General features: G+C 30.9%; 1 pseudogene; it reads left to right on the top strand.

Annotated features, from left to right (window-relative positions):
• Positions 1–3,677: 3,677 nt before the first annotated feature.
• LOC120183099 lies at positions 3,678–6,833 on the top strand (annotated as a pseudogene).
• The last annotated feature ends 5,685 nt before the right edge of the window (positions 6,834–12,518 follow it).

Raw genomic sequence — 12,518 nt, 5'->3', positions numbered from 1 at the left:
CTATGTACAAGAGAAAATGGAAAATAAAGATTGAAAGGCCTTTTCTCTTGATCTTTAAGCTTGGATAGGTGTTGCAAAATTCATGAAGTGTTCTTGACTTGTGTTTATAAGTTGGAATGAGCTTGTGATCGTTTCTAGCCGTTGGAGGAAGTTTAGAGCCGTCGAGGACTTAATTAGCTACAAAATAAAATTGCCTAGCACATAGAGTGTCAATACTCAGTTTAGAAATACCAGTACTTCTTTTATAATATTTGAAAACCTAGTCATTAATGATTGTCGGGCTTAACTAGTATCGATACTAGGGTTTTGTAGTATCGATAGTACTGTGTAAAGTAGTATTGATACTCTTAAAGTATTGGTACCAATTTTGCATATTGAAATTTGAACATATTAGAAAACATAGAGTAGTATCGATACTACCATGGTAGTATCGATACTTCTCTTACCTTTGACATTGGTATTGCAAGAATAGTATCGGTATTTTTCATGCAATATCGATATTATAAGAACAATATCGATACTACTTACCTAGAAAATTATTTTATGTTCAAATTCTTGATTTATGGACTTAATTTTTTTTTTTGAAATCTTTGAACAACTTCAATTAGGTCCATAACCATTTTGCCCTTATTTCTTATATCAAAATATAGGTTCAACAAACAACAAATCATAATCGAGCGACGTGAGAAAACTATCCACGAACGCAAATTGTGTATCCAAATCCAATCTGAGGGTCTAAAATAGAATAGATCAACATGATAACAAATAAATACCATCTTAATCAATCTTGACGATATCAAATTCAACCCTGAGAAAAAGATAAATGAAAATAACGACCAAACGATTGAAAACATATCAAAAGTCAAAAGAAACGTGCCATAATGGTATGGAAAAATGTGTGCAAATAGATTTCTTAAAAGTTAAAAAAGAAAAAATATGGTATAGTAAAATAAAATAAAAATAATGAATACCAAGAATAGATAGCTAGCATTAAATTTTCTATATCACATATCAAAAAGATAAAAAAAATAAACTAACGATGAAAAAAGAAAAAAATAGACTTAATGTTGAAACTAGCATTATAATATTTTAAAAAAATATTATATTATTTTAAATAATTAAAAGAAATCACAATCCAATAATTTTAAAGACTATTTTATTAATCATCGTGATAAAATAATATTTTCTGAACTTTTCTAAAAATGATAGAAAAAATATTAGAAGTGTTTTAATTTTTTTTCTTTCTCAATTTTCAACTCTACCCGACAATAAATGAAAATAAAATACAATTATCTTCTTGTTTTTCATCCTTCGTACGTAGCACACCAATAAAAAGACCCCCCCAACTTTTTTACCTTTCTACCATGTCGATCTTTCACCCTTTCCATTTTCTTTATAGTCATCAAACAAAATCTAAAAGCAAATATTATAATTAAACAAAAAATAACTGCAAAATTCTCTTTTTTTTTGATGCAATGGGCAAACACACAAGGAGTTCCGCCTTTTTTTTAAAAAACATTTTCTTAACAATATGTATTTATTTTAATAAAATAAATATTAAATAATTGTATTATTTTATTCATTATTTTATATTTTTTCATATTAGTTAGTTTTTAATTATTGTGCATTGTTGTGTGTTCCTTTATTTTATTGTATTAAAATAATTTTAGGTACTTTATATTTAAATAAAACTTAATAGGTTAATAATTCACATTATATAAATTTTGATGGATTTATTTATTCATATTATGTTTATGTTTTTTATCATATCATGCTTTATTTATGTTTTATTAATTATTTGAATTATATAACTTAAGATTTCATATATTTATATAAAGGTTGTGTTTTCAATATTCATATTTTAGTATACTAGTACGAATCAATTTACTTCAGTGGTTAAAATAATCGTTGTTGTTCTTATATATTACAAGTTCAAGCACCAACGGCTGCAAGGATGATTGATCGTTTATTATTAAATGATTGAGATTACTCAGAACAAATATTACTTTGTAATCACCTTAGCTTAATAAAAAATTAATATATTAAAAAATTATTTCTTATTTATGTGTCTATATTAAATATTAACTTTAAATTTATAATTAAATTACTGTCATGAATTAACTCAACATCAATTCAATCGAAAATTTTAAATATACATATATATATATATATATATATATATATATATATATATTAAAATAAATGTTTTATTATAATAATATTTATGTTTTTGATAATTTTATATATTGTTCAGAAAATTAAATAGTTTAAACTATAATCTTAAAAATATTTTTAAAATGTATGAGTGATTAAATTAGAATATAGTCCATCTTTTAGTATGGGTTCAATATTTGATATTATTGTTGATTATATTTTTATATAATATTTTTAAATAATTTAATTTTTTTACCCATTATGTAGTTTTCGGCAAACAAACAAAAAGATCAGGTATCACATTATTCCCCTCATGAGTTTTAAAATGACATATTAGTACATGTTTTGACCCTTATATCATTAGTTTGTCACATATAGCTTATTTATCAATTTATTCTTTGTACTATTATTAATCAAATATCACATTTTCATTAAAATAAAATTGACATGGACCAATAAAATGTTGTCACATATAATAAATACAAAAATAATTTAAAAAATCGTAAAAATGCAAAAAAAAGAAGTTGCTTTTAGAATTTTATGAAAATTTTAAAAAATTATTTTCTTACATTTTAATGGTTTAATAATTTTTATTTATCAAAATAAACTGACGAAAACTATAATCTAGAAAGAAATATAAATTCAAAACATGATTCTTAAAATAGATTTTTTTAAGAATTATAAGATTTTTAGATAAATCAAATAATATACTTATTTTTTATTATTCCGATATGATTATAATTTATAAGATAACATATGATCAAAAGACTCTCAATTATTTAGTTATGAGTGATCAAATACTCTTATAAACTTTATGCTAGAAATTAATACTTCTAAATATAACAATTATCATTTTAATTATTAAAATCACTTGATTCATACTCAAATATTTTTTTTAAAAAAAAGAACCAACCTCATTTGATCCTATAAGAAAAAAAGAGTTCCCATAAAATATATTACATAAAAATAATATCATTTGATAAATACAAGCTAAAAAAGAATAGAGTGAACTTTTTAGTAGGGTAAATTACACCCATTACTATTGAACTTTATTCTTTCTCCCGTTTCAGTCATTGTATTTTAAAACTATTTAATTTTCTCACTGAATTTAACACAATTATCATTTTTTGTCACTGAACCGTCTTCTCTCTAAACAATGTAATAAATGAATTGTTATTAGGTGGAAAACGGTGTTGTTTTGGTGATTTTTTTTTAAAACAACGTCTTTTTAATGCCTTTAAATATTTAACAGCTAAATAACTATAAATACTAATTGTATTAAATTTGGTGAGAAGATTGAACGGATTCAAAGTATAAAAAATAAAATAGAAGAGAAAATAAAGTTAAATGATGATTGGTATAATTTACCCTGTTTAGTAATTGCAGTTGAGAATGGAAGTTGCTTTTAAACCAACTTTAATGCTAAAATAAAATAAATGGAACCCCGTTTCTTTATTTTTCTCTCTTATGTTTTTATAGATTATAGGCTAAAGTCCATACACAACAGTTTTTAGGGGAAAAAACCGCCTTCTCTCTTCATCCATTGCCTCTGCCTGATTTTTTTTTATTTTATTGAAAAGGATACACTGAAAAGCCCAAAAAAAAAACCTTCTTTCACTGTTTCCTCTCCAACGAAGTAATGGATTTTGCTTAGGAATTTGTACTGAGCAGTCTTGGAGTAACCCATTTCCATTGTTCTCTGCTATTTTAGGGAAACAAAAAGTAGAGGCATTTTACATATTACCCCCATTCATTGTTGTTTAATGCCGTCCTTTTCCCCTACAAGCTGTTATTTTTACCTGCCTGAAGTCTGAACTGTCTCTCCTTTGCTTAATATTTTTTTAAATCTCGAGACTTCTGTTAAAATCTAAAAACACCCATTGCTTAAGTTATCCTGGAACCAGCTCCATTGCAGGTTTTTAACCAATTTTTTTATTCATCCATTTGCTTGTCTGAAATCTAAGCATGTTTTGGTTTGGTTTGTGATGTTTTCTTCTTTTCTCCCTCAGTTATTTGGGGTTTTCAGTTTGATGCTTGATTGATAGGTGAGGATGGCCTAATCCTTCTCTTGTTTTACCTACCATTATTTGATTTGTTCTAATGCTAAATTAATGAAAAGATTGGTACTTTTTTTGTCAGTGAAACGAACACAGATTGGCTTGGATTGAATTCTCTTTCTCTAGTAACAAATATGGTTAAAAATGCTTTTCCTTTATGTATCGATCTATAAATGTTTTTTCCCTGTTCAAGTAACAAATCAGTGATTCACATTTTTCTGTTTCTGCATATTCAGTGCCAAGTTTTCAAATTTATTGTATTTTCATTTACTTTAGTGTGTTTTATTTTCTCTATCTTGAAATCAGTGCTCTGGCATCATTTTGCTTGTGAGCAGCAGTTGATTTAACATGTTGGCTGATGATCTGTTCCCTTATCTTAATGTATCTACTTCTAAGTATGTTTTTTTAGCTCCCATACAGATGATTATATGTAATCCCAGAAAATCTAGAAGCATATCTTCCTTAGTGAATTGCTTTATGTAAGAAAGTTCAATATTTTTTTGTTAGGTTCATAGGAAATTTCTTTAGGTTGCTCTTAATCATGGAAGGAGAGACTTCATGGATCAGCCATTGCATTGATGACATGTGTAAAGACGTTGGCGAGTTCGATTCATTCTCAGAACTTAGTGATGCAACAGTTTCTGTGGACTCTATCCTACCCGACGACTTGTTGGAAAGGATACTGTCTTATCTTCCCATTGCGAGCATTTTCAGAGCTGGCTCCGTGTGTAGAAGATGGCATGAGATTGTCAGTTCCAAAAGGTTTTTATAGAACTTTTCACATGACCTATCGCAGAAGTCTTGGTATTTTATGTTCACAAGTTCTGATGAACCAGTTGGTTATGCCTATGATCTTCGGAAGAGGTACAGCATTGAACTTCCCTGCATTCAGAACCCGAATTGGTTCATTGCTTCATCATGTGGCTTGGTTTGTTTCCTGGACAATGACAGTAGAAGCGAGTTGTATGTCTGTAATTTGATCACCAAATTTTACAAGAAGGTTGAAGAGCCCCCTGGTATGAAATTCTCTGATTATAGTGCATTGTCAATCTCGGTGAACCGGACATCTCTGGATTATACTGTATCCATTGTGAAATCTAAACAAGTTCCTGGTAATGTTTTCCAGTGGGACCTTTCTATACATATTTATGATTCTGAAACAATGATGTGGGCAATCTCTTTGACTGAGGTTTTGACAGGATGGAGAGGTGGAGATGAAAGTGTGATCTGTGATGGGGTTTTAAACTCGGGGATCATTCAAGTTAAGTCAAATGATATTTTTTTTTTAGATGCGTACAAACATGGATCATTTCAGTTAAATTGTTTTTTTTTTCCTTCTCCCGGCAGAAGCTTCACCTAGCCAGTAATTTTGACATTAATTTTATTGTTATTTTTTGTTCATCTATTTTTTTAATGAGTCGAGGATTGAGAAGGAGTCACTCAAGAGCTCAGAGCAATCTTTACACGAACAACCATTGGTATAATTCATCGCTCTTTTCGGGTGTCACATACCAAATAACTTGCGAATTGTAAGGGATTATTCGTAGAAGAGAGGTACAGATTCTAATCGATGGGGAAACATCCGCAACTTTAATTTCAACCTTGGTGACTAGGGTTCACTAATGTAGGTGTGCCTAATTTTAGGGTTCTTATTGGCAATGGGGATAAATTATAGAACGAGGGATACTTGTGATATCTTTAGCTCAGGGTTCAAGGTACGAAAATGCTCACGATAATTTTACATGTCCTCTTGAATGAAACGAAGATTAAACTCATCAAACTATTACAACATAGCTATTAAACTTATTAAAATTTATCATTATTTTATAATGTACAGTGATCATTTCATGACATTTCAAAAAATTTAATAATCATTTTATAACTTCTGAAACGAGGTTGAAAAGATCATTGTGACAGTTTGGTGACAAATTTGTGTACTTTTACCAAGAATAGTAATTGAGGGCGAAGATAGAAATGGAAATTGGAACAATCCGGAAGGCCTTGATAGTGCCAAATAAAAAGGATAAATTAAAAATTTCATAACTAAACTTTACTCTCTCCTATTTTGCTTACTAGAATTCAGAAGTTTGCAATTTTCTCACTGAACTTGGTGTAATACCTTAATTTGGTCCTAAAATTAAAGAGGGAAAAAATGTAAGGACTAAGTTCGTATTTGTACCATTTGTAATTTTGAGGGGTATAAAAACCAACCAAAAAGGAAAAAAAAAGCCCCCCCGGTTCTGTGAAAAAATGAAAGAAAGTTGGGTTTCTCTCCTTGGTCTTCATATTTATCTCCCTTTTTTATGCTTGTTTTCTTTAAGTATTAAAGGAAATGTGGTGAGGATGATTTGATCGGTGGTCGGTCGCCACTTGTCAGGGAGGTCAGTGATCGATCGTTGTGTGTCGAGGGAGGAGTGTGAGTAGTTTTCGGTCGCCGATTTAGGGTAGTTCAAACGGTGGATGTGGAGTTTGAGCTCACGGTTGAAGGAGAATAGAAAGGTTAGAGGGTCATCGTTTTGTTTCCATTCGGGTCAGTCCGAGGTCTTCTCCGGTCATGGTTGTGAGAGGTCAGAGAGTGGTGGTCTCCAATCTTGTGACCGGCCTGAGAAACGCCACCATTAGGCGGTGGCTGGGCCTAGCTTGGCCCGGTGGAATTCTGTTCGTGAGGCAGAAGAGATGATAAAGCTTCATCTTATTTTTGGGTAAATTATGCTAAGGTCCGTGGAACTTTAGTTTGTTCTTCCTTTTAGTAACATATTTCGTGGGTAAATCACGCGTAGGCCATGGATTTTAGCGCCACTTCATGTTTTGGTCACTATAGGGGGAAATCACCTTTAAGCTCTTTGTTTAAAAAAAATTGGCGACTCTGATGGGGACTTTTTTTAGAGAGTCAGGCTGTTAGTCGCTTACACTTTGTCATAGTGGTAGAAATTATAAGTTCGAGTCTATAATTAGCTTATGATCCATTTATTGAAGCTTTTTAATTTATTTTTTGAATTTGTCATATTAATGCTTTAATTCATGTTTTCAGCTGTGTTAAAACTTTTTTTTAGAGAGTCAGATTGTAAGTCGCTTACACATAGTCGTAGTGGTGGAAATTATAAGTTCGAGTCTATAATTAGCTTATGATCCATTTATTGAAGCTTTTTCTAATTTATTTTTTAAAACTGTCATACTAATACTTTAATTCATGTTATCAAATGTGTTAAAATTTCTGCCAAGATTTTTTCCTTTTTTGAGTCAAAGGTATGTATATTCCTCCTCACACACATTACGTGCATTTGCATAACATAAGCTCTATACCTGAGCTTCATCCCAAGTAAGTAGGGGTGAACACTTTACTCTTGTAAGAATGTATTCTTTCTATAAGTCTTAGGAAATAACCTCTAAGGTACACATACCTTATATCTTCGTAGGGATTTATTCCTTGTATAGGTATAATGAAGTGATGCCCCTCGAATTGAACTCGATCTATTTATGCCTGTAATGGGTTAGGATTGAGTAGCCCAATGGGGCACCAGCAACAAGGACAATTCAAATACCTTTTCCCGTTAGAGCCGAAACCATGCATTGCATCATCATTTTTTAAATCTTTTTTGCTTTGCATCATCATTACATAGTTCAAAAGTGTTGATCCGCAAGGGGATATTCAAGTGAAAATTTTTACAAGAAGAGATAAAAGTTTTCAATCAAGCAGTCGCGTACACAGACATGCAACGAGGTATAAAAGAAGTTCAGAGAGTAGAATAAGGATACTTGCTCGAAGATCGTTCAACATTTGAGACTGGAAAGATGATCCATTGATCCGAGGAGTAATCCAGTGGTAGAGTCTTATCTACAATTCCATCACTAGTCATCAAGGAATGACACATGACTTCATCACTACAAGGGTATTAACTGAGTTATGTTACAAAACGCTTGAGGGGCATAATTTTCAAGGTCGACGCTCCAACATGAAACATCAATCTATTTCAAACTCAGCGTCCAAGCGAAAACATGTTTGTAAAATGGACTATTTTGTAATGTGAAGACTTTTATCTATGATTAAAATTATTCTATGATATTTATCGTTGGTATCAACATATTTTTAATATGCATTTGCATATTTTATTCTGCACTGCTTTTATTTAAGCATTTTCACATACATCATTCATGAAAACATGGAGATTAATTCATGGAAGATTCGATGAAGTGGTCCTAATCACATGACACCATATTAATAATAGAAGCAAGATTCGAACAATTAGAGGAATAAGATGAAATAAGCACGGGGAGCCTATTCAGCCGGTCTTAGGACTGATCCTTATAGAATGATCTAAGGAAATAGTCAATTTGATCCAATTCCAATGACATGAGGAATTACTTCCAACGTTTGTAGAGAAGAATATTGTGACTCTCATTCAGTCCAAGCCAAAAGAGTCCCTATATCCTGAGGTCTATGATGTTGATGTCGTGTACAACTATCACATACGAAGCTCAAGGCACACCACTGAGAATTGTAGAGAATTGAAGTGCAAGGTCCAAAATCTGATTGATTCAGGGGCATGAACGTTCGATAAATACTGGGGCGTTCTGATCAGGAGTGGGTTATGGCAACAATCAAGAAATTTTGTTGTGCTCACATCAAAAGCATTTCATCTTGTTTGAACTTATTTTTCTCTCTTTCTTCCTACGTTTAAATGTGTATAAATCATTTGACATTCGAGCTTTTTAAAATAAAATTTCACTTTCTAAGGTTGTGAACAATTGAACGAGTTTTAATCTTTTAGTTCTTTTAATATCATTTGACTTAAAATCTCTCTTGAGAATTAAGATTATGGCCTATAGGCAAGTGACAAGATTGAACCCTCGTAAACCAAGAACCCCTAATCTTACTCCAAAAGAAATACCAGAATACACATCCTTCTCTTGCAGGGGCCAAGTTAGTCTTCTCATCGCATGAAGAGACAGTTAAGGGCTTGGCATTCAGGTATGTAAGAATAAGAACAAAATGGGCAATCTTGCACATGAGATTGCAAAGCTAATTGGTTTATACTTTTTTTTAATGACGTTTAATGATGATCATGATATTCATAGATGGAATGGTCGAGTAGGTGAATCTAGTTTAGGTCAGTGCTTGGAATTGAACTCTAAAGATGAGATTTTATAACTTTCAACAACACCTGGACTATAATAGGTTCTTCTTGACAAGCTTAAGAAATTGAATCCGTATACCCAGCATATAATTATTTATGTATACAATAAATTTGAGCTATTTCACTAAAATAATTGGTTATAGAAGAAACTCAAAAGCCCTGACTTTATGAATAGATTACATTCAAACCATGACATTGATTGGGTACTTGGAAATTCGATGTTTGTTCCACTGTGATTGTCAAGTCAAAGACTTTTTGACAACATAAATCCTTCAACTAGACAAATAAAGGCAAATTAACTATATATGTATAATAAAACTGATTTCAGTTAGCCAAACAATGGAAAATTAAATCGAATTTACTAAATAAGGAGTTTCGGTGAAGATGGAGTAAGAGAGTTGAGGTTATAGTCAATTTCACATGAGCAATCAGGAATTTAATTTTTAGACTGATATTTCTGAACTATCTTGGCTAGAGGATTCTACGAAGCTTGAACAAATGGAATATTTCAGAGAACTGAAATAAAAGTGTTCTAAAAGGTGTAGTAATTGATTATGCTAGTTGCGACATTTTGTTTGCACCCAATTAAATGCCAAGCTAGAAATGAGGGGCATGTATAATGTTCCAAAGAGTGGGGACAAGAAAAAAGACTTAATGGCTAAAACCTTAGAGAATAGAAAGCCAACCTAAACCAATCCCTAATCCTGAAACTTGTTAAAGAGCTACAATTTTAAAGGATTAAGAGAGAAATTAATTCTTTGATATCAAATGAACTATTGTTTTATGATTTTTTTCAATTGTGAAACCTAGAAAGGAACAATATATTTTCAAACTTTTGATTAAACATTTTTCAAAATTCTTTTAATTGATATTTTTCAAAAATTGAAAATAAAAGAACAAGAAAACATTTTTAAACAAGACAATCTCTGGAGTAGATCTTGGTGGTTGACACGTGGCTCTCAGACATAAAGCTCATGCTTAAAATCAGTGTTGGACCAAGAAATGATAAATATTGGGTCATTTTTTAAGGCCCGCATCTTGTAGGAATACAAGATCCTTGAATTGAGCAGACATTTATTTTCAATAAGACAAAAATGTGTGAGGAATGAAAATGGTAAAACAGAGACAATGGAGCTTACTATATAGGATTGTTTTGTCCATTATCACAACATACAAGTTGCTTTATTCTAATGATTGCCCATGCATTAATGTTGCCAAGCCAAAGCATCCCACTTATATTCACACTGAGCTTTTCTCTTTGGTGTCCTTGCAAAGCTATACAAAAGCTTTGAACACCATGCAAAGAGCTTCTCTAGTTGAAAAATCTAGGCAGAAGCCACAGGAAATGATGGGCAAGTTGTCGAATGTTTTAAGAACCAGTAACTATGGCATTGAACCAATGATTTGATCATATAAGGTTTCTAAATTCCAATTTAACTCAAATGAAAGTTGTGTTCTTCTTGTGCCAAGGTTAAAAGTGATGAAGTTTTCTTGTCGTGAAATGAACAATGAAATCTTAACAGCAAGAAACTAGTGAAGCCAACTAAAATTAAACAATGAGTTGTCATTAACATCTCAACATGATATGATATAAATACCCTCATTCAAGATTCAATTCATAAAGACCCTCTATTCAGAGGAGTCAAGAACCCAATCAGAGCAAACACTACTATCTTGTTGAAAGAATTTGAAGAAATGATCAAGGATATCCAATCTAAATTTCCTTTATGTTTTACCAGATAATGAAAATTCTGATCTTTATGAATGTTGCAGAGTTTGACAAAGTCACACAGTGTATAGCTCCAACTAGGGTCAATGATCAACACCTAACGAATTTTGTAACACCCCAACCCGTATCCGACCCGGATACGAATCTAAGGTGTCACATTAACTTTTCAAATCGTTTACTTTTAAAAAATAGTTGAAAATTTAAACTTTTATTTATATAAAAATGGTGAAACCTTTGATCAAAAGTAAATAAATAGAATTCAACTTAATTTGAAAATAGAAACTCTATAATTTGCATAAATTTAATAGTGTATTTTTACAAAAATGATCAGAGCATATGTCAACACATTTAGTACAACAAAATAACATATTGTATAAATTGTTTCTGATCTGATCTTCTTGCAGAAATATATTGTTTTGACTGATCCTAGATCTGTTCTTTCTATTTCTTTGTACATACGTGTGAAACACTCATACGCTAAGTCGTTGACTTAGTAAGGTATATAAAGTTTGAATAAAACATTAAAATACTTAATCATATTCTAAGAATTTCATAAAATTATATAAAGAACCATATAACACATCATATAATAAAAGCATACATATATATATATATATATATATATATATATATATATATATCGTGCACTGTACATTTATATAATTTCTTTTAATAGCCCTTGGTACATCTGTTGGGACCGTTGACGCACCCCACGGTGCAGCGAAAGCAAAACTCGACGGCCTCACCAACGATCCAAGTATGTAAAACTGAAATCGGGAGGAAAAGATGCGAATACTTACAATGGGTTCCTTGTAAAACAACAAAGACAACAGCGGGAGGTGGTGATCACGAACGGTTTGAATCGTAAGCCTCCACGAAAACACATCTCCACCTCTACTTAGTTCACCCAATTGAGAGTAAAATTTTCTTTTCCCAAAAACGATTTTGAGAAAAACGGCTGAAGTAAAAAAACGGTTGCTAGACCTTACCTCCTTAAATATATCAATTACCCTAACATCTTAGAGTTTTTAAAGTTTTTTGAGTTAATAAATAAATTATTATTTAATTAATTCAAATTAAATATACATTAAAGGCTTATAATCAAAATTACAATCTTTAATGTTTATCTAAAAACTTATTTAATTATTCCAAACTATATATATCAATTAAAAGAGTTGTAATCTAAATTACATTCTTTTAATGCTTACTTACTACATTCGGGATAATTAAATTCACATGTATATCAAATATACATATCTTAACTCTAGATATATTTTAGTAACGTACAACAAATTGTACATCTTTGCTCATTTCAATCCTAGGGTGTGACCCTGTAGGTTCTTGTAACGTTAGTAATAATTATTAGAACAATTCTAATATTACATACAATGAGTGACATCTAGCAATATATCATTGTCACCTACGTTACAAGAAATTTTGATT

This window comes from Hibiscus syriacus, unplaced genomic scaffold, assembly GCF_006381635.1.
Source record: "Hibiscus syriacus cultivar Baekdansim isolate YM2019G1 unplaced genomic scaffold, ASM638163v2 tig00112738_pilon, whole genome shotgun sequence".
In the NCBI taxonomy this organism is placed as follows: domain Eukaryota; kingdom Viridiplantae; phylum Streptophyta; class Magnoliopsida; order Malvales; family Malvaceae; genus Hibiscus; species Hibiscus syriacus.
This window is presented reverse-complemented; position numbering and strand designations above follow the sequence as displayed.